Here is a 26,998-nt window from a genome sequence, read left to right on the forward strand (position 1 = left end):
GATTTTCATGGAAAAAGGCCAAAACTGGATCATCTGCCCTCTTTTCCTCACTGGGTTTTTTTTGTTTGGTTTTAGGATTTTGGGGGTGGTTCTAAAGCAGTTGAAATTATCAACAAAAACCCAAAATTCACCCAGATGACCCTAAAGATGACTTGGGAATTCAGGCATGGGATAAATTCTGAATTATCTGGAATTCTCCAGTTTTCTCACAGGACATCCCAAGTGGGATGGGATTCACCGGGATCAGCCAAAGATCTTGGAAGAACCACCTGAGCAAGGAGAACCAACCACCCCCTCCTCAACCCAAGGAACTCCAGAAAGCCACAAAAATTCAAATAATCAAAGATTTGGAGACAGAAATGACCCATTTCTGTCCTGCCTTGGAAGCGGAACTGGGATCTGCCAGATTTACGGAGCTCCAGAAGTTCCATGGAGGCACCAGGAAGGACCAGGCCACTCTTGGGCCACTGGTGGCCACTGGACTGGGCAGTCCTGGCCAATCCAGGCCCCCCAGAGATCTCCAAAAGCACCAATAAATGGATTTTAAAGGGATCGGAGCTGGAGCTGCCCTCTGGGATTTGCCCAAATCTGGAGCTACCTCACCGGGATAAAATTGGAGTTGAAGGAAGAGTACAGGATCAATCCCGGAAGGAAATCAAAGGCTCTGGATCCCCATCATCCCCTGGATCCCATTCCCAGAGTGTGCAGGAACACGAGCACCTGACCCTGAGAAAATCCCAGGTTTAAAACCTCAGTTTAAGGGCAGCTCCTGAACTTCCCAGCTCCGACAGATCCCGGTTCCAACCTCCTGCTCCAGCCTTGAGTGACTTCACTGGGATGGAACCAGAGCCAAGAGTTCGGGATCGATTCCAGGCAGGAATCAAAGGCTCTGGATCCTCATTTTTCCCTGGATCCTCATTTTTCCCCTGGATCCCTTTCCCAGTGTGAACACAACCACCCTGACCCTGCTGAAACCCCACATTTGAACAGGGGTTTAAGGATGGCTCCGTTTCCAGCTCCGACCGATCCCAGTTCCAAACTGGGATAAAACCAGAGCTGAAGGAAGATCCAGGGAGGTACCAGAGGCTCTGGACCTTCACCTTCCCCCAGATCCCATCCCCAGAGCATGCAGGAACACGGCCACCCTGACCCCTGGAAAACCCCACATTTAAAGGATGATTTAAGGACGGCTCCTCAATTTCCCAGCTCCCCAACCCTCCTGGAAACCAAACCCAATTTCCCTGCTTCAATCACCGCGCCTCACTTTGTCTCCGAGCCCTTTCTTTGCCTTTCTCTCCCTTTCTTCTCCATTTATTTCCTTTCTTTTTGTTGGTGTGTGGGTTTTTGTTTTTTTTTTTTGTGCTAAACCTGTAAAAGGCGCCGGGCTCGGAGTTCATTTGGCCGCGGAGCTGATAAGCCATGAAAAACACGGAGCCAGCGATGGAAGCGCTGACAGCGCCGGCTCTGCCGCGGGCCCAGCTGCAATTTGCCTTCCAGGGCTGTCTCCGAAAACAAAAACGCTCCACATGCAGCATGCAAAGAAGTTCCGAGTGCGTTGGGGGGCTCGGGGAAAGAGGAGAAGGGGGTGGAAAAAGCCACATGGAAGACGAGAAGGGCGGGCAGCGCTGGGAGTGGGTAGAGAGCTGCAGATCAATCATTTATAATTAACAAAAATCCGATTGGGGCTTTAAATAGAGATCAATGTGCGGCGGGGCTGAGTGGATTACGAGGATGTATTCACCTTCTCGTAACTCTCCTCGCGAGCTGTCACACCTCCCGAACCCCCATTTGTTTTGTTAACAAAGCTTCAGGGGGCGCCGGGCTCTCATTGAAATTTCATTAATCTAATGGAGTAAAGTCCTGGAGAGGGGAAAAAAAAAAAGAAAAAAATCAAATTCTCGTTGGGCGAGATGGTACCTGGGAAAGATAACCTCTGGTTGAACTCCCCGCCTCGGCGGGCTCTGCCATCAGTCTGGGAGCAGACAGCAGCGGGATGATTGCAGCCACCGGCCGCAGATCCTTCTTCTGCTGCTGCTGCTGCTGCTGCTGCTGCTGCTGCGTCCCCCCCGCGCCCCCCGGCCCAGCGCCGGCGCCGCCGGCCACGCGCTGGAACCACAGCGGGGTCACGGCTGGGACAGGGACAGGGTCAGGTGTGAAATCACCATGGGTTGGTGTAAAATCCCCATGGTTCGGGTCTGGAACTGCACCAGGGTCATGGCTGGGACAGGGTCAGGTGTGAAATCACCGTGGGTTGGTGTAAAATCAACATGGTTGGGGTCTGGAACTGCACTGGGGTCACAGCTGGGACAGGGACAGAGGGTCAGGTCTCAGATGACCTTGAGCTTGGTTCTGGAACCGCAGCAGGGTCATGGCTGGGACTGGACAGGGTCAGGTCTAAAATCACCATGGATTCGGTTCTGGAACCACCAGGGCTCGGTTTTGGACCCACCATGGGCTCAGTTCTGGAACAACCACAGGCTCAGTTCTGGAACCACCAGGGCTCGGTTCTGGACCCACCATGGCCTTGGTTCTGGAACCACCATGGGCTCAGCTCTGGAACTGGACACGTCCCTCCCCGATGTCCCCTCATGGAATCCCAGAGTTGCTGAGGAGGTTGGAAAAAACCTCCAAGATCAAGTCCAACCTTCAACCCAGCGCTGCCGTGGAATCATGGAAGGGTTTGGGTGGGAAGGGACCTTCAAACCCACCCAGAACACCTCCCACTGTCCCAGGCGCTCCCAGCCCAGTGTCCAGCCTGGCCAGGGATCCAGGGGCAGCCCCAGCTGCTATGGGACCCGTGCCACCCCTGCCACGTCCCCAAGTGCCACATCCTCACATCCCTTAAATCCCCCCAGGGGCAGGAAACAGAGGGGTCTTTTTGGGACATCCCCGCTCCTCCTCCAGCTACAAATCCCAAATTTCTTCTCTTCCCCACCCCCTCCAGTCCTCAACTTCTCCTTGGAACCCTCTGAGATTTAGAGGAGGTTTCCAAGGGAAAACTGGGGGGTTTTCTCCTGAAAACTCCGCGTTCCTGCTGCTGCTGGATGCGTGACCTTCTCGGCAGCTCCCGCCAGCTTTTCGGGGTTGTTGTATTCCGAGTATCCCAGGAATCCCAACAACTGCAGTGACACAGCCACAGGAGACTCTCAACTTTCAGCTCACGCTCCTGGCAAATTCCTCGTCCTCCTGGCTGTGGGAAAGAGCAGGAAACCTGAATCCGAGCGAGGCGAGACCGTTAAAAAAGCGGAAATCTCACGGGTTCCTCAATGCCTGGCACGGCGGGCAGGGCAGGAATCTTTGGAAAACTCCGGGAATTCGAGAGGGTGGTTATAAAGCTGAGCACAGACATCTGCACGGCCCCATTCCGCTCCAGCAGCGGCAGCTATTCCACAAATTCTTTGTAAATTTATTGGGAAAATGAAATCGCCCGTTCCCCCGCTCCAAAATCCAGGTGGAGGATAAAATCCAGCTGCAATTTTTATTTGGGATAATCCCAGGCAGCGCCAGCTGTGCCGAGGCCTTGGCTGCGACCCCAAATCCTGCCTTGATTGCCATTTAAAGGAGCCCCAGATCCCACAGAAAACCAGGAAATCAAACCTGGAAAGTCCTGATTAAGTCAATTTAATGGCGCTGGTGGGGCCATGGTGACTTGTCCCCAGTTTGTCCCCACACTGGTCCCACAGAGGTGGCACCGAGGGGACTCAGAAGATCCAGATCCCCCTCAGGACATCCCTGTGTCATTTCTTGGCTTTTCCCCTCCCCTCCTTCCTGTTCTCCAAGGTTTTTCCTCCCCCAGCCCTGAGTTTCCCGAGCGTTTCTGTGGCGGGTGGAAAGGGACAGATCCTCCCTGTCCTGGGACAAACGGGATCGGGGATTCCATGGAAAACCCCAGCTCCTTCTCCCGCTCCTGGATTCGTGTCCTTGGATGAGCTGCTCCTTGTGGTGGGGCTCCCCTCAGGGATGGAATTCCCAGGGGATCCGGGGCTGTCCCATCCCTGGAATTGTCCCATCCCTGGAATTGTCCCAGCCTGGGATAACGGGAATTGTCCCCGGATGGGACTGGATGGGGTTTAATGCATCCTTTCCACCCCAAACCATTCCAGGGTTCTGGAATGTTCACCTGACCCACCCCAAGCCCCTCCTTCCAGCTCCGGGTTTCCCAGGCCGTGATCCTGCCTGACTTCAGGGGATCAGAGGGAAAAAAAGCAGGAAAAACATGGAATGGAGGGAAGGAGGAGTGGGAGGGCAGTGGGGCAGCCAGGACAGAGTGACCTGGCCAGGACAAACAGATACAGCCAGGCCAGGAGGGGCTGAGCCAGGGATCCCAGCCTGGAACTTTACCAGGAGCAAAACCAGGGAATTTTGGCACATTAACACTGATTCCTCCATGGCCACAGCCCAAAAAAACTCCCATTTATTTTGGGCAGAGACAGCAGAATTCCAAGAACATCCAGGGAGGGAGGATGGAGTGAGTCGGGGATTCAAGGAGAGGGCAACATTGAGGCAGGAAAATTCCCAGAGGGAATTCTGGAGCTGATATCCCACAGATATCCCACATTCCCAACCCTCTGCTTTCCACAGAAATCCTCTCTTGGCCACACACTGACCATGGATATCCCAAATTCCCACATTTCCCATGGGTATCCCAAATTCCCACATTCCCCACGGGTATCCCACATTCCCAACCCTTCTGTGGTCGGCGCTTCCCACCCGGACCCACCTGTGGATTCCGCCCCCATCCCTTCCCGTTTATCCCATTCCAGCCCTGCTCTGGAATCGCTTTTCCCTTCCCAATCCAAGCTGGATAAAGGACGAGCAGGGAGAGAAAGAAGAAAAATCTCCCCCACAGAACATTCCAGACGGAATAAAACAACACCAAAATTAATTTTTAATTTTTTTTTTAAGGCGCGGCACCTTTTTGGGAATGCGTGCGGGAGCAGGGAAGCGAGGAAATCTGGGAATGAGGGAGAGGCGCAGGCACGGCCCCGATTCCAAACACACACACGGACGAGCCTTGGGGGAATTGGGTGAACTTTTGAACCAGAGCTGCGCAGAGACAGAGCCGAGAGCCTGTTCCCACTTTAATAAACAATTCCCTCTTTTTTTTTTTTTCTCTCTCTCTCTTTTTTTTTTTTCCCCTCAATTAATTAAGGTTTGGGAAGGAAAAAAAATGGCAGGAGAGGAGTAATGGAGCAGGCGGCGCGTTCCTTACAGATGGATCCTACCTTTGGCTGCTTATTAAATCTCTGCATGATTGCGCTGCAGAAAATTAATCGCATTGTTTTCCCTTTTTCCGAGGGCTCTGCAAACAGCTCGGGGAGCGCGGCTGGGCTCCCGCTCCTGCTCCTCTCCCCCTTCCCGCCCGGCAAACGCGGCCGGGATCGCGGAGCCGCGCTCCTTTCACCCAGGCTGGTTTCACCCGGGCTTGTTTCACCCGCGGGGTCCCAGTGCCGGGGGAAATTTGGGATTTTCGTGTTTGGGTGAGGCAGGAGCTGGTGAGAAATAGGGAAAGGGTTGGGAGAAATGTGCAGGAACAGGGGAGAGATCTGGATCCCTGCAGGGTCGGGGATGGTGGAGATGGAGCCCAGCTCTGGCTCATCCTCACCCTCATCTTCATCCTCATCCTCATCCTCACCCCGATCCTGATCCTCAGCTGCCTCCTCTTCCTCCTCCTCCTCATCCTGATCTTCGTCCTGACCCTGATCCTCAACCTCCTCATCCTGATCCTGATCCTGATCTTCATCCTCACCTTGATCCTCATCGTCACCTTGGTCCTGATCTTCATCCTCACCTTGATCGTCGACCTCATCCTGATCCTCACCCTGATCCTGACCCTCAGCTGCCTCCTCTTCCTCCTCCTCCCCCTCCTCATCCTCACCCTGATCCGCACCCTGACCCTGATCTTCATCCTGACCTTCATCCTGATCCTCAGCCTCCTCCTCCTCCCATCCCCAAAGGCCCCACCACGGACCCCGAGGTCCCAGTTTGAGCCCCAGGCTGGGATGGGTGAGGAGCCCGCCCGAGGCCTTTGGCCGGATTTGCATTCCCATTGTTCGGAGCGGGCTGAGCGCTTCCACAGCTGCTCCCGGCCGCTGGAATTTCCATCCAGGCCCTTTGCACACCAAAACCCGGGAAAACAATGGGGCAGGTGTGGGAGTGAGGGAAATCCCTTTGTGGACACGGACAGGGACAGGGCACGGCCCCGGTCCCAAAATAACCCCGGCAATTCCCCTGGGAATCCCCCAAGGTCAAAAACGGGGAATGAGGCCACGTCTGGGATAGGGGGGAGCTGGGGTCACCCCAAAGGGAAAAAGGGAAAGGGGGAAAAGGGGAAAAGGGGGAAAAGGGGGAAAAGGGGAAAAGGGGGAAAAGGGAAAGGAGGAATGTGGAAAAGGGGAAAAGGGGGAAAGGGAAAAGGTAAAAGGGAAGGGAAATGGAAATGGGAAAAGGGAGAGGAAAAAGGGGAAAAAGGGAAAAGGGGAAAGGGAAAAAGGGAAAAGGAAAAAGGGGAAAAGGAAAAAGGGAAGGGGAAGGGAAATGGAAATGGGAAAAGGGAAAAGGGAGAGGGAAAAGGGGAAAGGGTAAGGTGGAATTGACCTTTCCCAGACCTCTCTTGGTGTTCTGAGGCAGATTCCTTACCGAACTCCACCCCAAACCTCCAGCTTCTCCTGTGGAATCTCAGGATGGGAATGAATCCCCTCTTTTCCCACTCCTCTTTCTCAATCCCTTTTTTCCTTTTCCCATTCCCTCTTTTCCCCACCCCTTTCCCCCATCCCTCCCCACCATCATCACCACTACCCCCAAACCACCAAAACCTCCCCGGGAACGACCCCCAGCACCCCAAAAACCCTTCCCAGACGGAAGAACCACACCTCCCCCAACCCAGAGCCCGCAGCCGGGCCCATCCTTGGCCGATCCTTGGCCGATCCATGGCTGTTCCATGGCTGCCGTTACCACGGCCGATCCATGACTGATCCATGGCTATTCCATGGCTGTTCTATGGGTGATCCATGACTGTTCCATGGTTCATCCATGGCCGCCGTTGCCATGGCCAATCCATGACTGATCCATGGCCGATCCATGGCCGATCAATGACTGTTCCGTGGCTGATCCATGAGCAATCCATGACTGATCCACGGCTGATCCATGGCTGATCCATGGCTGATCCATGGCCCATCTGTGGCTGATCCATGGCCGCCGTTGCCATGGCTGATCCATGGCCGATCCATGACTGTTCCTTGACTGTTCCATGGCTGTTCCATGACTGTTCCATGCCTGATCCATTACCCACCCATAGCCGATCCATGGCCAATCCATGACTGTTGCATGGTTGTTCCATGACCGTTCCATGACTGTTCCAAGGCCGATCCATGGCCGCTCCATGGCCGCTCCATGGCCATTCCGTGGCCGGTCCATGGCCGCTGTTGCCATGGCTGCAAGGTGACCCCCTCGGAGCCGCGGCCGCACCAGCCGGGGGCAGCGGGGTCAGCGCGCGACCGCTCCGACCCCCGGGGTGAAAAGTTCAGGCATCCCAGGAAAAACCAATACGGCCCCGGCGTGGTCGCTTCCCGATTTATTTCCATTCCCAGCAAGCCATGCATAGAAAATCCAGATAAATCCCATTGAGCCCTGCCGGGAGCCGCCGCCCAATGGATGCAAACAGATGTCCGCAGGGAGCGGGGGCGGGGGCTCAATTAATATTTATTAATAATCTGATTAATCCCGCCCGAAAATCCCTTCTGCTGTTTCTACCCAGCTTTAAAAACCCACTTTTAATTCCTCACCCTCCCTCCGGAATTTTTTATGTTTTCCCCTTGGTGTTTTTCCTGATCCAGGGTGAATTAGGGAGGATAATGAGAATTTCCAGCGTTGATGTCCCCGAGGTTTTCCCGGGATTCTGCTGAGGGATGGATGCCGTTCCCATTCCCAGGCTGGAATTTCCACCCTTTCTGGTGCTCCCACCTCGGCAGAAGCTGCCACGAGGTGGCCACGAGGTGGCTCCTGGAGCCCTTGAAGAAAGTCCGGAATATTCCGAAGGGATAACGGGAATTGCGGCGTGGGGGGTGGGATGAGGCAACCCAGCAAATCCGGAGTTTATGGCCAAAAAATTCCTCTTTTTTTTGCGGGATGGTGGAAAGGAAAAGAAGGAAATTTGAGATATTATATATAATTTTTGGGGTTTTTTAAATGCCTAAAATTCCCTGGAAAAAGGGATTTTTGTGGTCTGTTTATTAAGGGACGGTGGAAGGGAAACGCAGGAAATTTGGGATATTACATATAAAATATTAAAAAAAAAGATGCCCCAAATTCCCAGGAAAATGGGATTTTCTGGCTGTTTTTAAGGAATGGTGGAGGAGAAAAGCAGAAAATCTGGGATATTATTTAAGAAAAAATGAGAACTAAAATTCCTTGGAAGAAGGGATGGTGGAGGGGAAAAGCAGAAAATCTGGGATATGATTTAGAGGATATTTTTTTTAAAAGGGGATTCAAATTTCCCTGGAGGAAGGGAAGATGGAAAGGAAAAGCAGAAAATCTGGGATGTTATATAAAAAATATTTTTTAAAAAGAGGATCCAAAATTCCTTAGAAGAAGAGATAATTAAAAGGAAAAGCAACAAATCTGGGCTATTATATAAAATATATTTTTTAAAACAGGGGATCCAAAATTCCTTAGAAGAAGGGATAATTAAAGGGAAAAGCAGCAAATCTGGGATATTATGTTAAATATATTTTTTTAAAAAGATGCCCAAAATTCTCTGGAAAAAAGGATTTTTGTAACTGTTTTTAAGGGATGATGGAACGGAAAAGCAGAAAATTTGGGATGTTATTTAATAAATATTAAAGAAAAAACTGGAGCCAAAATTCCTTGGAAGAAAGGATGATGGAAGGGAAAAGCAGGAAATCTGGGATATTATATAAAAACGTTTTTTTAAAAAAGATGCCCAAAATTCCCTGGAAAATGGGATTTTTGTGGCTGTTTTTTAAGGGATGATGGAGGGAAAAGCAGGAAAAGGGGGATTGGAAATGAAAAGGGGGATGGGAAAAGGGGGATGGGAAGGAAAAGCCGGATCCTAAACTTGACCCAACCCTGATCCCATCCCTGGGATTTTTTTTCTGGCCTTGGCTGCTGTTGCCAAGGTCGGGGTCAGGGATTGGGAATGGGCCTGGGATCAGGGTTTTGATCCATTTATCCCAACTCTAATCCAAAAACCAAATTAAAATCTTCCATTTTCCGTGGGTTTTCCCCCAAGATTTTCCCAGGTTGAGGGGGACGAGGGAATTTTCCCCCTCAAACCAAATGGAATTTTTCAGGAATTGCCATCAAGAAATTCCCAAATTTGACCTCGATTTCCCTGCAGCAGAAACTCAGGGAGGGGCAAAACTTTGAGAAAAAAAAACCTCAAAAAAGAACAAAACCGAGCTTTAACAAAATAAAAAATGAATTAAAAATGAACAAGTCCACCCCAGGCTCGGGAAAATCCTGGGATTTCCTGGGGAGGGACAAAAATTCCCGAGGAATTCCCCCAAAGCGGCCCCAGACAAAGGCCAGGGTGATAAATGGGGCTCTGGGGTTAGGCCGGGGTTTAGGCCCGGTTTTATCTGAGCCGGGTAAACAGCTCATTAATCCCGAGACTAAATGAGGTGGGAATGCAAATATCGGGGGGGATAAGGGCAGGGGACAGTGGAGGGGAAAGGAAAAAGGGGAAAAAATGGGATTTCGTTTACAGGGGATGGAAAATTAAAATGGGATTTGTTTATATGGGAAGGGGGAAAAAATTGGATTTGTTTTATTGGGGAGGGGGGAAATGGGATTTGTTTTGAACTATTTTCAAGGGTTTTGAAGGATTTTAAAATATTTCCAAGGGTTTTGAAGGATTTTTAAATATTGTAAAGGGTTGTGAAGGATTTTAGAGGGTTTTGAAGGATTTTAAAATATTTGAAAGGGTTTTGAATGTTTCTGAAGGATTTTAGGTGGTTTTGAACCATTTGCAAGGATATTTTTTAGGGTTTAGAAGGGTTTTGGAGAGTTTAGAACTATTTTAAAGGATTTTAAAGGGCTTTGAAAGTTTTAAAGAGTTTTAAAGGTTTTTAAAGGGTTTTAGAGAGTTTTGAAACATTACCACGGATATTTTTGAGGGTTTGGAAGGGTTTAAAGGGTTTTAGAGAGTTTGAAACTATTTTAAATTATTTAAAAGGGTTTTAGAAGGTTTTGAAGGGTTTTAGAGAGTTCTGAACCATTTCCAAAGATATTTTTCGGGGCTTGGAAGTGTTTAAAGGGTTTTAGACAATTTTGAACTATTTTAAATTATTTTAAAGGGTTTTAGAAGGTTTTGAAGGGTTTTAGAGAGTTTTGAACTGTTTTAAAAGGTTTTAGAGAGTTCTGAACCATTTCCAAGGATATTTTTGGGGGTTTGGAATGGTTTAAAGGGTTTTCAGGGCTGCCACCAGCCCCGCGGCCGCTCCCCCATGGCACCCCATGCATCAGGTGTTTATCGGGGATTCCGCAGCCCTTCCCCGCTTTTGGAGGGAGTTCAGAGAGCACCGGGACTTCCCCTGCCCTAAATCTGCTCCTCCCTGGCTTCCGGTGCCTCCCGGCCCTAAAATCAGCGCTGGAAAAATCCCAAAAGCCATCAGTTCCCCGATAAAGTAAACTTCCCGTTTCTCCCCCAAATTCCAGGGGATTTTTGGGGGGTTTTATGGCTTTGATCCTCTGCGGGGCAGCTCCCTTCAAATGATTAATGAATGAATTAATTAATGATTAATTAATTAATCAGGAGGTGTTTGGGGGATTTGGGATGGTTGTCTCCGGTGGGAGATATCCCTGTCCACAGCACGGGGTTGGATTTGGGGGATTTTTGGGTTTTTTTTCCATCCCAAACCATTCTGGGGTTTCTGAGTCAAACCACCCGGACCCCACAGCAGCATCCAAGGGATAAATGGGATCCAAAGGATAAAATTCCCTAAATCCAGCTCAGTCCTTCCCTCCTGCACCTCTTGGGGCTGCTGAAGGTTCTTGGGATTATCCAGGCCAGGAAAATGAGGAAAAATCCCAAAAAATCTGTGCAAATCCAACGGGTTCCTGGCTGGGAAGGTGCCACAGTGAGGGGAGAAACCTGACCCCAAATCAATTCTGACCCCAAATCAATCGCAGCCCTAAATCAATCCCAACCCCAAATCACCAATCTCAACCCTAAATCTCCAATCCAGAGCCCAAATCATCAATCCCAAGCCCAGATCATCAATCCCAAGCCCAAATCATGAATCCTGACCCCAAATCAACAAGCCCGACCCCAAACCAGTCCCGATGGCTGGGACGTGTCTGTGGTGTGGGATTGGTTTATTTGGGATGAGTTCGTGGATGGGATTTGTTTGGGATGTGTTTGTGGGGGGATTTGGGGTTTGGGGGAGGATTTGGGGGCTGGGTTTGGGTTCTTTGATGGGATTTGGGGAAAAAACGAGAGGCAGAAGTGGTGCCTGTGCGTGATCCTGGCCGGGCGCGTTCCCAAAGCCTGGTCCCAAGACCCGTTCCCAATGCGCGTTCCCGTTCCCGTTCCCGTTCCCGTTCCCAATGCGCGCTCCCGACCCCGCGCGTTCTCGGCCGGCCCCACACGGGGGCGCTGCAGAATTCCGGAGCCGCCGCCGCGCCCGGAGAGATCGCGGGACCCCCAAATAAACCCTGAAAACGCCAAATAACCCCAAATTAACTCTCAATACACCAAATAAACCCCAAATAAACCCTAAATACACCAAATAACCCCACATAAACCCTAAAAATACCAAATAACCCCAAATAAACCCTAAATACATCGAGATAACCCCAATTAGACCCTAAAACCACCAAGTAACCCCAAATAAACCTTAAATACACCAAATAACCCCAAACAAACCCTAAAACCATCAAAAAACCCCAAATAACACCTGAAAACACCAAACAACCCCAAACAGACACCAAACCCACCAAATAACCCCAAATAAACCCTAAATACATGGAAATAACCCCAAACAGACACTAAAACAAAAAAAAAATAACCCAAAATAGACCCTAAAACCACAAAATAGACCCCAATTGATTCCAAAAACCCCAAATCCACCTGAACAGACCCCAACAGCCACGGGCAGGTACTGATGAGTAACCCCAAATCATGCAAACAACTCCAAATCATTGAAATAACACCAAATCATGTAAATAACCCCAAAGAGCCCCTGACAGACACAGAGAGACCCCCCCCAGACACACGGACACCCCAAATATTCCCTGACAGCCCCAAAAATCCATTGGCATCCCCAAATACCCTCCAAGACACACGGACATCCCCCGGGATCCAGTGACACCTCCGGACACCCCCGAATATCCATGGACGGCCCCAAAATCCCCCAACAAACACAGAAACACCCCAATATTCCCTGGCAATCCCAAAAATCCCCCAACAAACACGGGCACACCCCAATATTCACTGAGCAACAGAAATAAGGGAATATCCAAACAGATCAAACAATATCCCAAGGGATAAATGAATATCCAATAGGATAAATCAATATCCAAAGCAATTAATCAATACCCAAAGGGACTGATCAATATCCAAAGGGATAAAACCATATCCAACAGGATAAATCAATATTGGAAGGAAACAGAGGAATATCCAAAGGGGTTGATCAATAACCAAGAGGATAAATCAACATCCAAAGGCCTTGATCAATATAAATAGGATAAATAGATATCCCAATCAATCAATCAATCAATCAATCAATCAATCAATCAATCAGTGTCCAGTGGGATGGATCAATATCCCAAGGGATCGATTCCCAGGAGGAATCCAAGCCAGGACAATCCCATCCCAGGGGATTTTCCCCAATCCAAATTCCTCCACCTCCAAAATTCCCAGGATTTTTGGGCAACGCATCCCGAATCCATCCTGTTCCTGTGAAATTCCTGGGTTTTTTGGGAGACACCATCCCAAACCCAACCTGTTCCCATGAAAAGCAGGATTTAGGAAAGTTAGGAATTCAGGAGGTGGGAAAAGCCACACAGTCAATCCCAAAGAAACCAGCAGCAAGGTAAGCAAGGAATAGCTGGAATTTTGGGAATATTATTTCAGGAATATTATCCAGGATTTTCGCATTTAGTGGGAATGGATGAAGCACTAAAAAACCCCAAAATCCCCTCCCAAATTCTGGGATGGATGCATGGAAAACCCAAAGGATTCTGGGTTTATCTTTTATCTTCTCCAGAAGATAAAATCCCAAGAATTCCACGAAACTTCAGTGACATTCCAGCATTCCAAGAAATTTTCCAGAACTCCAAAAAAAATCAGCGACTCACCCTCATCTGGGAATTCTGTGGGGAATGGGGCCGGAGGAACCCGGGAAGGGCCGAAATTCCAGCTGGGATTTTCCTCAGAGCTGTCGTGTCCGTCGTGCTCATCCCCTCCTGGATGGGAACGACCAGGAGAGGCTGAATTTGGGGAAAATTTGGGGAATTTAGGAATTCCTAACCCCAAATATCCGCATTTCCTTCTGGTTCCCTCCAAAATTCGAACTGATTTTTGTGGGGTTTCAGGGGTTTTAGGGTCAGGGAATTCCCGCTGGAAAAACCTGGGAATGCCAAAATTCCAGAGGCAAACCCAAATCCTTGTCCCTGTTGTAACCTTGCCATAAATCCAGGTGAAAAATAAAGATTTCCACTAAAATGGGGAATTTCCTGGGATTTTAGGGAAGAAGGGCTTGGAAATTCTTCGAGAGAGGCAGGAAAAGGATAAAAACATGGATTTCCTATAAAACTTTACAGGAAAAAGGATAAAAACATGGATTTTCTGTATAAATTTACAGGGAAAAGGATAAAGCCATGGATTTTCCATATAAATTTACAGGGAAAGGGAGATAAAAACCTGGATTTCCTCAAACAAATGACCCAATCCAGGGTGTGGAAAGGATCTTTCCGCTCCTGAAATTAACCTCATATTGAATTTTCCAGGGAATTTTCCTGCTGCTCTCGGATTTTCTGGAGAGGCCGCTCAGGGCCCGGTGCTGAGATCCCTCTTAACAAAAACCCAGCGGCGATAAAAGATTTTTAATTCAGTATTAAAAAGGTTTTCAATTCAACATTTGGAGGTTTTTAATTCAATATTTGTTCAGGACAGAGCGGGGCCGATAAGGGAGCGGGGGCAGCTGCTTCTCACTCAGCGCCCTCCAAACAGCCCCCAAAAGGAATTTCCAGCTGCTCCTCCCGCGTTTTCCAAACCAGGCTGGGATATAAAATGATCCAGCATCAATAATCCCCGTTTTTAGGGAAAAAAATGGGAATAATTTAAAAAAATAAGTGGGATCATAAAAAGATCCAACATTGATAATTCCCATTTTTATGGGTGGTTCCAAGCGCTGCTCAAATCCACGGGAACAGAGCTGCTTCACACTGGGAATATTCTGGAATATTCCGGAATATTCCTTCAGGATCAAAGGAATTCCTTCAGGTCCAGGTGTGGGATTTTTTGGGGATAATGAGAAAAAAAAAAAAATCCCACTTTTCCAGAGGCTCCTCGGGGCACTTGGGAACAGGAGCAAGGCTCCAAATGGGAAAATTCCCAGCGGGATCAGACACAGATCCAGAAAATTCCCAAATGTGGAATATCCAAGAGGGTTATTGCCATAAATTGGGTTTTTTTCAGGATGGGAAACTGGGAATTCCCCAAATCCCAAAATCTACCCAAATAAAGCTGGCCTATTAAATGATCCCACATTAATAATTCCCATTTTTAGGGGTGGTTTCAAGCACTGCTCAAATCCATGGGAACAGAGCTGCTTCTCAACACTGGGAATATTCCAGAATATTCCGGAATATTCCTTCAGGAACAACCCAAACCTCCACAGCCCGAGCTCCGTAAAAACCCAATCCTGTCGTTTTTCCATTTCGATTGGCATCCCGAGGATTTCTCCCACTTTTTCCATAAAAAAATCCTGATTTGCTGCTTCTCATGGAGGGATAAATAAAGGGAATTAATGAATCCCAGGAAAAAACAAACAATTTCCATGGATGACAGGAAAAACCCTTCATTTCCCGCAGCTTTTTATGGGAATGGCAATTAAATTTCCTTGGCTTGATCAGGTGCCCAGAGCTTCATTAAACATCTCTTAAATCCCGGGAAAAATCCATGCCAGGAGAGATCCGGGTGGGATTTTATGAGGAGCAGAAGTGAAATCCCCAATTTTTTACATTCAAATCCAGATTTTTTACCTTAAAATCCTAATTTTTTTGCTTTCAAACCCTATTTTCCCATTCCATCTATCCCCAGCTTACCCCACCACAGTCATCCCCAAAAAATCCCATATAAACCCAAATCGGTCCATCACCTTTTGTTTTTATGGGATATGATCCCACCCAGAAATCCCAGAAATTCCTCCCCATATCTGTAAGGAGCCGATTTCCCAAATTTCCCAAATTTCCCAAATTTCCACCCTGAGCTGCTGGACCCAGAATCCGCTCCAAGCCTCATTTCCTCCCCCATTACCATTTTTGGTTGGTTTTTTTTTTTTAATTATATATATATAATAAATAATAAAGCGAATTCCCGGCATCTAAAAACGCCAAGAAAAGGGAAAAATCTTTGGGATCGAGGCTTTTTTGGGATTTTTTTGGGATGGAGCTGCTGGAGCTTGCAGTGATTGCCAGCGCCCAGCAGGTCGGGCTGCAAGGCAGCGGCACCGGGAATGCGCCGCTGGAATTTCGCTGCCGTCCCCTCCCCCAGGCACGGGAAAAACATGGAATTCCTTGGGAATATCCAAAACCTGAAAGTAAGAATCCCAGGAAAGGATGGGGACGAAAAAATGAGGAATTTCTTGGGAATACACAAAGCCAATCCCAGGAAAGGATGGGGAGGAAAAAGCAGCAGATGTTGGGCTCATGGAGAGGGGGGAATAATTTCAAATATTCCAGTCTTGGCAATCCTGCAGTGGGTCAAAGTTTAGGGTGGAATGAAGAGGAAAAGCTGAAGTTTTGGGATGGGGAGAATAATCCCAAAGGAAATTCAGCAGCTCAGGGGTTAAATTATTCCTGGATACAAAAAAATGGAGAATAGCCTGGAAATTATTAATAATATTTCCTGATTTTTGGGAAGCAGGAGGGGCTGTTTCCATTGGGAAGAATCTCAGGTGAGGATGATTAATTAATTAATTAATTAATTAAGTGCTGCTCCTCCCAAACTTGGGGCCTTCACAAGGCCTCCTACCAAAATAATTCTACAGAACGGGTAATAATTAATTAATAATTCTGTAAAACTTCAAGTGAAGCAATAACTAATTAATAATCAGGCAGAATTGCAGGGAAAACTGAGCAATAATTAATAAATAATTCTATAAAACTCCAAGTGCAACTGGGAAATAATTAATTAGTAATTAGGCAGAATTCCAGGCAAGTAATTAATTAATAATTCTACAGAGGGGGCAATAATTAATAAATAATTCTACACGGAATAAATAAGTCTATATATATATAGAATATATATAGATATCTATATAATATACTAAATATATACACTATATTATATATTTATAAAATATATATTATATTATATGTTTTATTATATATAAAATATACATTTACATATAATTTGAATATATATCTATATGATATAGAATATAGAATAAAGAATATATCTAATATATATAATTCTAAAAATAATTTCGTTTCCTTTCCATCTCGCCCGTGTTTTGACATCTCCCGGGCTGGAGTTTGGGTGTTTATAAACGGGGGAATTCCAGGGCCGGAGATTTGAACAGCTCCTTCCAAATCTCGTCAATCCCGAAGGTTTTTTCCTGCTTTTCCCCAAACACTTCATAAATCTAAGCCGGGTTTGGGAGCCTGAGCCCAGCTCAGCAAAGCCGGAGCCTCCCGGCATGAGGCAAAAAGGGCTTTTTATAAATAAAACTTCCTAAAATCACCCAGCACTCCATTAATTCCCGGACACTCCGGCTCGGCTTCAAAGGGGATCTTTGCAGCAAAAAAAGGGAATTTTGGGGTTTTTTTTTGTTGTTTTAATGATTTGCTACTTGGCCTTGTCATAACTACGCGGACCAAAAAGGCGGCGGCGGGGAGAGGGTTGGGGAAACGTGAGGTTCCGGCTGCCAGGCAGCTGTGGCTCCCTGGATTTAGGGTTTTAGAGGAAAAAGGGTTTCAAACATCTGGGTTTGGGCTTTTTTTGGGATTTTTTTGGGATTATTTTGGGATTTTTCCTGAAGGGAGTGGACAGGGATGGACATGGCAGCGGCTGGGCCGTGACTCCAGCAGAATGGAGTTTTGTTCCAAGGCAGAGTGAAAAAAAGGGATCAGAAAATGGATAAAAGAAAGACTAAATGATCCCCAAAAAAGTTACGCCAAAAAATGAGGCAAAAAATTTATGAAAATATTGCCTAAACCAGGCCTACTACCAGGCAAGGCCTACTGAGGCCTTAGGGCCTACTCTGATTTTCTCTTTGTTAATGAATCCTTTTAATTAACAATGCTCCCACTTTTTAAATCATAATTAATCCCATTCCTGTTGATTATTCCTGTCTCCAGGAGGTGAGAATTTTCTGGGGTTAAGGCACAGAGCTGGGACAAGAGGAGTTCTGGCTCCAACCCCTGCCAACGCATATTTTTGAGCCTCAGTTTTCCCAAATTTCATTAAAATGGAAGAGCCATCCTCTCTCTCCTCTATGTTTTGACTACTTCTGAATATTTTAAGGAAGGAATTCTGCTGTTCAGCAGTTCAGGGAAAACCATATGGGATGAATTTTGGATGGAAAAATAAAAGCATCGTCATCAGCTCTGTGCGAATAAATCTGGGTTTATTAATTTTACAGAATAAAGGGGAAAGTCATCGCTTTCCAAAAGCTCCTTCCAACCCAAACCATTCCCTGCTTCCCTGATTTTTGGACGCTCAGAAGTGACTCCATAACCTCTCCTTGAAGACCCTTGGAGATGGAATTGTGGCCCTGGAATTTCCTGTTTTCCCAATTTCCCATGGGATACCTGGCTGGGCGTTCCCTGGGCACTCCAAGATCTCATTCCCACTAAAATTCCCAGTGGACACAGCAGGAATTCCAAATCCCTGCTCGCTCCCACATCCCAATCTTCCTACTTTTCCTTCAGCTTCCGACTCCATCCAAAGAATATTCCAAGGAACAAAAGGCTCCCTCCTCCTCCACCCTTGAAATTCCATGAACTTTCCTGATTTAAAAACCTCATTTGGAGCCTTTGATGAGCCTGGATCTTCCCTCCCTCCCATTTTTTTGTTAATTTTCCGCCCAGCTGTCCGTTGGACTTTTCCAAAGGCTGCCAGCTGCTGGATTCACGGGGAAAACAATGCTTGGGAAGCAATTAAAGCTCTGAGGCTCTGATTGGAACGGGATAACGCCGCTCCCGGCGGGAATTGCGAGGCTGCCGCGCTCCTGGCCTTGCCAGGAGGGGCTGGAAACGAGCCCTGAGCCAGGAGGGAAGCGCTGGAATTTGTTCTGGGGAAAGGAAGGATCAGAGGAGCAGGAATGGCAGGAAGGGATTTTATTCCTGGAATAAAGGATTGGAGGAGTTGGAGTGCTGGGAATGGATTTATTCTTGGAATGAAGGACTGGAGGAGCTGGAATTCTGGAAAGTGATTTTATTCCTGGAATAAAGGATTGGAGGAGCTAGAATGCCGGGAAGTGATTTATTCCTGAAGTTAAAGGATTGGAAGAGTTGAAATGATGGGAATGGATTTATTCCTGGTTAAAGGATTGGATGGACTGGAATGCTGGAAAAGGATTTATTCCTGGAATAAAGGACTGGAGGAGTTGGAATTCTGGGAATGGGTTTAATTCCTGAAGGAAAAGATTGGATAGACTGGAATGGCAGAAAGGGATTTATTCCTGGATAAAGGATCGGAGGAGTTGGAATACTGGGAATGGATTTAATTCCCAGAGTAAAGGATTGGATAGACTGGAGTGCCAGGAAGGGATTTATCCCTGCAATAAAGGATTGGAGAGGTTGGAATGCCAGGAAGGGATTTTATTCCAGTAGCTTCCACCTCAGTGGAACTCCAGGAGATCCCCATGGATCCCAACCATTCCCGAATTCCTGGGGTTTCTGGAAAACTTCCCAGGGAATCGATGCCAGAGCCAGAGAAATTGTGGGATTTGCTCTCTGGGATGGGATCCCTGCTGCGGAATTTTCCCACCCCAATAATTGCCCCCTACATCCATAAAAACTCTTTTTCCTGGGAATTTGGCCCGTGGAATGTCCCCCAGTCCAACCCTTCCCAGCTGGACTCACCTCGGGATGGGAATTCTGGGTGGTACCTGAAAAACCAAAGGGAAAAAGAGGCGTAAAATCCCAGATTTTCCTCAAGGATCATTTCAGCCTGAATAAATGGGGATGGATGGGAGAATCTGGGAACCCAGGGAGTGGGAAACACAGGGAATTCCAGGAGGAATCGCGATGGGCCAGCCCTGGAGAATCCCTGGATGGGATTTAAGGCCCTTCCCAACTCTAATTCCACGGATTTCCGTCCCTTGGAACAGATCCTTCTCCAAACACAAAAATTCCTGCCACCTTTTTCCCCTCAAATACTTCAAAAGTCACTTCCAAGCCCAAAATATTCCAGGATTTTCACTGAGCCCATTCCCAGCAAGTGGTGGGTGATCCAAGCTCTGCCCATTCCCAAAAATAAAAATAAAAAAGGATTTAATATGAAAAATCAGGATTCTTTCCTCTCTCCCATTTCAGGAAAATCTTGGGAATCATTTTAATCCAGAAACGGCACCAGGAAATTTGGGAATCCCACCGAGGGTTGGGAATAAGGCACAAAGTGCCTGTTCCAAGATGAGCTCTTGGACAGGGAGAAAATTTCCCAGGATATTGGGTTGGGAAGAGCCTTTTGGAGGAAAAATTGGGAATTTTTCAGGATGCTTTTGGGCCTGCTTCCCGAATTCCTCAAGGAATTTTTTCTCCATCCTGTGGCTGCTCCATTTTATCCCAAAATCCCCAAAATCTAGCCCCACACGAGGGCAGCTGGGAAAGCAGTTCCAGCTTTTTATTCCCTTTTTTTTTATCCTTTAATACCAACATTTCCATGGAAAATCCCAATTCTCCAACATTTAAACAGAAAAACATCAGCTCTAAGAGATCCCTGCGTTCCCCCAATCCCAAAAACCCCAGCATTCCCAAAATTCGGGATATTTCTGCCTCCTGGACAAAGAGGAGCAGCAAAAATCCCTTTTTTTTTTCTTTTTTTCCCGGGAATTTTTGCCTCGGGAGCTTTTCCCGGCCACGTTTTAGCGCCAACATTTCCTGAATGATTTTCTGTCACTCGCAATTCCCGCTCCGTGAAAGCACCGGGGCTTTGTTCCCGACCTCTGTCATTTTTAATCCCAGGAAATGGCCTAAAAAAAAAGGGAAAATTGAGTTCCGTTCCCTGCCCGAGCAGCTCCGGGGAGGCAGATGGAAAAGGCCAAAAAAACCTTGGATTTTCCTACCTTTTTCTCATTTTTTAGGATAAAAAACCAGCAAAAAAAAATCTGATTTCAGCTCAAGGATTTGGCTTTATTCCATGGTTGGATCATTTTTACTCTGGGAAGGAAAATTTGGGATAAAATGGAATTAGGGATAGGGGGAGGAGAGGATTTTTGGGAATGTGGAAGAGCCATGAGCTCATTTCTGCCTCTGCCAACAGAAACCTTGGATAAATCCCATAAACGCCAGATTTTGGGAGCCTTTGGATTTCCCGTAAGTTCCTCCCCAGAATTTTGCCCTTTTCCCAACATTTTTCCTAAATTTGGTGTTTCCCCCACCCCTTCCTGCAGAAAACTTCATCCCAAATCCTATTTTTCCCAATTTTACAATATATACTTGGGTTTTTGGGCCTGCAACACTACAAAAATGCAAAAATTTGGGTTCAATGGGATTTGAGCAGCTGGAAAATCCCAAAATCCAAACCCACTGACCCGGATCCATAAAATCCACATTGCTTCCAATCAAATTCCCAGTTTTTCCTCATTAATGAATTAAATGTTCCCAAGGGGTGGGGTGGAATGGAACCTTTGGAGCCAGGATTTGAATGTCTGGGAAAATAAATATTTTTTAAAAACCGATGATGTACAAGATTTCCAATAGGAGAAAAAAAATGGGAGCCAGGAAAATGGGATTGGGAATTCCCCATCAGGGGAGGAACGGATTTAAACTCATTTTCCAGCTCAGCTGAGGCTCTCAGGTTTCAGGTTAATGATGGATCCAGGAGGAAATGGATGGGAAAATTGGGATAATTCCATCAGCTGGGCCGGGAAAGGCTGGAAAATTCCGGAAGGGAGCAACCCAGAAGGCTCCAAATGGAATTAGTGGTGGGAGCAAGCTCAGGGATAAAAGGGGGTGAAAATGGGATTAATTTAATTTGGATTAATATGAGAAATTCCTCCCTTAAAAGAAAAAGAGGGGAGAAAATCCCCATCCAGAATGAATCAGGAATATCTGAGAATTCCTTCCTTAAAAAAAGGGGGGAAAGTCCCATCCTGAAAATAGAGAATAAATCAGGAATATCCCAGAACTCCTTCCTTATAAAAAGAGGGAAAAATCCCCATCCTTAACCAGACAAAATCCACCCAAAACAAAGACAACTCCCCAGAATTCTCCCATTATCCCGAGCCTGGAACACCCCCACAATTCCAAACCACGGGGGGATTCCTGCAGCGGGAGGGGTGCCCGGAATGTTCCGGAATTCCGGGAAATCCAGGGGAACCCACCTGGCACGGAGGCGCTGCAGGGAGCGCAGGATGGCGGCGCCCTGGTCCCGCGCCCGGGCGCTGAGCGGCTCCTCCCGCAAAGCCTGGCACAGGAAACCCTCGGCCTCTGGAAAATGGGAAAATGGGAAAAATGGGAAAATGGGGGAAAATGGGAAAATGGGAAAATGGGAAAATGGGAAAATGGGAATGGGAAAAGGTTCGGGAAAGGTGGGAATGGGAAAATTGGGAAAGGGACAAGGAAGAGGGGAAGGGTCTGGAAATCTGGGAATGGCCGGGTAAGTCAGGGATACATGGAAGGGATGAGGTTTGGGGTGTTTCCGGGAGGGTTGAAGTTTTGGGGTGTTTTTGAGGCAAAAGGATGAAGTTTTAGGGTCATTTGGTGGCAGAGGGATGGAGTTTGGGGTGTTTTGGAGAGGAAGGATGAAGTTTTAGGGTGTTTGAAGGGGGGTGACAAGGTTTTGGGGTGTTTTGGAGGCAGAGGGACGAAGTTTGGGGTGTTTTACGGAGGGATGATGTTTTGAGGGAGGGATGAGCACAACGCTGCTGCAGCAGGAAGTGAAAGCCGAAACCCCAAAACCGCCGAAAAGGTTCCAGCTGCTTCCTCAGCACCCTCCAAGTGTGGGGTCCACAGCGCCCACAGTTTTGGGATCAGGGAGGTCCCATGACCCCCCAAATTCTCCTCGGGGTCAGGGAGGCCCCAGAGACTCCAAATTTTGGGGTTGAGGACAGGGAGGCCCTAGATTCTCCTCGGGACTGGGGAGGTCCCAAATTCTCCTTGGGGTCAGGGCCGGGGAGGCCCCACCACGCCCGAGGACCCCAAACCACCCCGGAGAAGCCCCCCAAACCCTTGCCAGCCCCACCCCACAGCAGGATTCCCTTATGGGGCAGGAGGGGGGCGAGGAGGATCCGTTACCTTCCAGGAGCCGCTGGATCTCCTGTGGGATCGGGGCATCCATGGGATCCACGGGATCCTTGGGATCTTTGGGATCTTTGGGATCCCTTCCCACGGGCGCCGCGATCGCTGTGGGGTGACGAGGAGGAAGCCACGAGGGCGGGGACACCCCAAAAACGAGGAGGAGGAGGAACCTTTGGGGTTTGGGCTCCTCCTCCTTTGAAACCCCAGCAGATCCCTGGGACCGTTCCCAGCCGTGCTGGGCCATCCCAAAAATTCCAGGTGGGAAAAGCTGGGCCCCGGCCAAGGAGCTCCAGCTGGAATTCCCACTGGAATTTCCTCCCCGAGCTCACCTGGAGCCTCCCGGGGCTGTTCCTGCCCCCAAAATTGGGATTTCTCTGGGTTTTTCCACCCCAAAAATCCCCATGGGGAAAAAAGGGGGATGTTCTGGGATGAAATCTCCCATTTTCCTGTTTTCTGAGTGGAAAAGAGGTTTGGATTTGGAAAATAATTGCCTGGGATGGGGAAAAGATGGGAAAACTCCTGGAAATGTCGAGATTTCCACATGGAATTACGGAAAATATTCCTGGAAATTTCCACACAGAAATGCTCCTGGAAACCCAGAGCTGCTCCTGGGTGTTTTGGGCCCCCATTTTCTGAGAAATAGAGGAAAAAACTCCAATTTTTTTTTTTAATTCTCACCACAAATCAGACAAGGAGCAGGTGCCAGGAGGGTCCTGATATTTTGGGGTCAGGATTTAAGGTCGTGGAGCCAAAGGAGAAACCCCAAAGCAGCCCCAGGGTCCTTTTGGGGCCGTTTTGGGCTGAGATTTACAGGGCCAGCCCCTTATAAATCCCATTTTTCAGGAAGGGGGGATTTTATGGATTTCCCATAAAATTCCCAGCTGGATTTTGGGATTTTGGGGGTTTTCTTTGGGGACAGAGGGAGCACCAGGGGATTCTCCAGGTCTGGGACCCAAAACCTCGGAGCTGTGGCTGCCACGTCATTTCCAGAGCAGGGACTTTCACATCCAGCATTTCCCACCCATTTGGAGCCATTTCTGGCCCAGATTTTAAACCTGGGTTTTGTCCCTCCCCCTTTGCCTCGTTAGGCTTGGCCCAGCTGCAGCACGGGCTCGGTTTTAGCACCAAAACAGCCCCAAAATGGAGATGCTGCAGCGGATGCTGAGGCCTCAAAGCACAGGAAACGCAGCTCGGGGGCCCAGGGCAGGAGATGGAAAATCAAAATATCACAGGAGCTGCCCCTCGGTCTTTTTGGGGCCTCGAGGGTGTTTTTGGGGTGAAATGTGGATTTTTCCCTGTCAAAAGCTGCTCCTCAAATCTCCTGGCCAGGTAGGGCTGGGATGTAGGGAACTGTGAGGCTTTTTTGGGAGAAAATTTTGGATTTTTCCTTGTCAGTGCGTCCCTTTACATCTCCCAGCTGGGTAGGGTTTCCTAACCAGGATTTAGGGAATTCTGAGCCTTTTTTGAAGGAAAAAATGTGGATTTTTCTCCTCAAATCTCCCAGCCAGGTAAGATCTCCTGAGCTGGGATTTAGGGAATTAAAGCCAGGAAATAAAAAATAACAGAAAATAAAAATATCAAGGTAGGGTCTCAGGAAAAGGGATTTTCCCAATTTCCAGGGAAATAAATTTGTTCGGGTTTTTTTCTCCTTTTTGCTCTCCTTTTCCCTTTTTTTCACTTCAATTTCTGGGTTTTGGAACGGTCACAAATTTGGATTTGGGGTCAGCTGGGAAGGAGAGGGGGGAGCCTGGCGCCATCTCTGTCGCGCAGCATCCCGAATTTGGGGACTCTGGATTCCGAACTCCTCCCCGCGGGAGGAAATTCCCACCTGGATCCCCCCAGGTCCCGCAGCCTGGCTGAGCTTGAGCCCGGCCGGAATCCCTTGGAAATCCAATTTCCCGGGAAACGGAGGCGGGATTGGGCGTAACCATGGAAACGGAGCTGGGGAAAACGGGAGAGGCAGAGCCCTCCCTGTTCCAGTCAGGATTATCGGGAATATCGGGGGGAAAACGAGAGAGGCACAGCCCTGTTCCAGTCTGGAAAATTGGGAATATTAGGGAATAATGGGAAAGGGAGAGCCCTGATCCTGTCGGGAATACTGGGGGGAAAACGGGACAGGCAGAGCCCTTTTCCTATTTGGAATATCAGGGGGGAAACAGGAGAGGCAGAGCCTTGTTCCAGTCTGGAATATCGAGAATATGGGGGAGTAATGGGAGAGGCAGAGCCCTGTTCCTGTCAGGAATATCGGGAATATTGGGCGGAAAATGGGAGAGGCAGAGCCCTGTTCCTGTCAGGAATATCGGGAATATTGGGGAATAATGGGAGAGGCAGAGCCCTGTTCCTGTCAGGAATATCGGGAATATTGGGGAATAATGGGAGAGGCAGAGCCCTGTTTCTGTCAGGAATATCGGGAATATTGGGGGAATAATGGGAGAGACAGAGCCCTATTCCCATTGGAAATATGAGGGAGAACCTGGGAGAGGCAGAGCCGTGTTTCAGTCAGGAATATTGGGAATATTGGAGGGGAAATGGGAGAGGCAGAGCCCTGATCTGGGAAAATTTGGAATATTGGGGGAAAATGGAAGAGGTAGATTTCCAGTTGGGAATATCGGGAATATCAGGGGGAATAATGGGAGAGGCAGGGCCCTGTTCAAGTCTGGAATATTGGGAATATCAGGGGAATATCAGGGCCACTGAAATCCCTGGATTGGGCAGGGAGAGGTTGAGGAGGAGCTGTGGAATGTTCTGGGCACACCTCGGGGCGGGAATTCCCATTTGGGATGAATTTATCCCAAAAGGGGCTGTGGGAGGAGCGCGGTTATCCACGCCTGGATCCCCAAGAGGAACGGGATGGATGGGCTGGGTTAGGCCGGGTTTATCCAAGAGGAACTGGATGGATGGGCTGGGTTAAGCCGGGTTTATCCAAGAGGAACTGGATGGATGGGCTGGGTTAGGCCGGGTTTATCCAAGAGGAACTGGATGGATGGGCTGGGTTAGGCCGGGCTTTTCCAAGAGGAATGGGATGGATGGGCTGGGTTAGGCCGGGTTTATCCAAGAGGAACGGGATGGATGGGCTGGGTTAGGCCGGGTTTATCCAAGAGGAACGGGATGGATGGGCTGGGTTAGGCCGGGTTGTTCCCGCCCGGAGCCGCGCTCTGCTGAGCCAGACACAAAGCCGGGGTGGTGGAGGCAGTGAGCGAGACGGACAGAGTGACAAGGACAGAATGAGCTGTCACCTCCCATTTGTCACCGTTCCCGGTGGCTCCCGCCGCTCCCAAAGCCCGGCTTGGCTCCAGCCCGGCTCAGTCCGGGTTTATCCAGCCTGGAACCCCCTCCTGCCCTCGCCAGGGTTTGCTGTGCCTGGAAATGTCGGGGCAGGGATTTCCAGAAGGATCCTGGACAGGGATTAGGGGGGGATTGTCCCTAAACAGGGCTGGTTCCAAGGGACAGAAATTCCTGTCCCCAGTCTGTCCCAGACCCGCCTGGTTCAGCCCCATTCCCTGTCTGGAAGCTTCCCAGGAATCTTCCCATGGCAGCTCCAAGGACGGCAATTCCTGTCCCCAATCTTGTCCCAGCCCAGGTTGGAATTGTCCCTGGATGAGCTTTTCCCAAAGCGGGAAAACTCATCCCGATGACTTTGGGAATGACCTGCGATGGCTTCACATTCCCAAAATTCCCGTTTATGTTCCCAAAATTCCCATTATTGGCGGTTTTCACCAACGATTCTTCCCTGGGATGGGCTGGGATGGGATTCCTGAGGAATCCATGGCTGCTCCATCCCTGGAATTGTCCCGGGTGGGCCAGGCTGGAATTTCAACTCTTCCCCACCCAGACCATTCCATGCTCAGCAATTCCCAGTTCCTGGCCCCGGGGTTGGGCAGGGACATTCCCGGGACATTCCCGGGACATTTCCAGGGACATTTCCAGGGACATTTCCAGGACATTTCCAGGGACATTCCCAGGACATTCCCAGGACATTTCCGGGACATTTCCAGGGACATTTCCAGGGACATTTCCAGGACATTTCCAGGACATTTCCAGGGACATTTCCAGGGACATTCCCGGGACATTCCCAGGGACATTTCCAGGGACATTCCCAGGGACATTTCCAGGGACATTTCCAGGACATTTCCAGGGACATTCCCGGGACATTCCCAGGACATTTCCAGGACATTTCCAGGGACATTTCCAGGGACATTTCCAGGACATTCCCAGCCTGGAAGGGCCCCGGGGCAGCCTCAGCCCCAGCCAGAATTACGGCGCGAGCAGGGATCGGGCAGGAATTCCGGCAGCGTTTATTGGGAATTGTCATCACTCTGGCAGGAACAGGATCCAGATGTTGGCA

This window comes from Melospiza georgiana, chromosome 28, assembly GCF_028018845.1.
Source record: "Melospiza georgiana isolate bMelGeo1 chromosome 28, bMelGeo1.pri, whole genome shotgun sequence".
Lineage (NCBI taxonomy): Eukaryota > Metazoa > Chordata > Aves > Passeriformes > Passerellidae > Melospiza > Melospiza georgiana.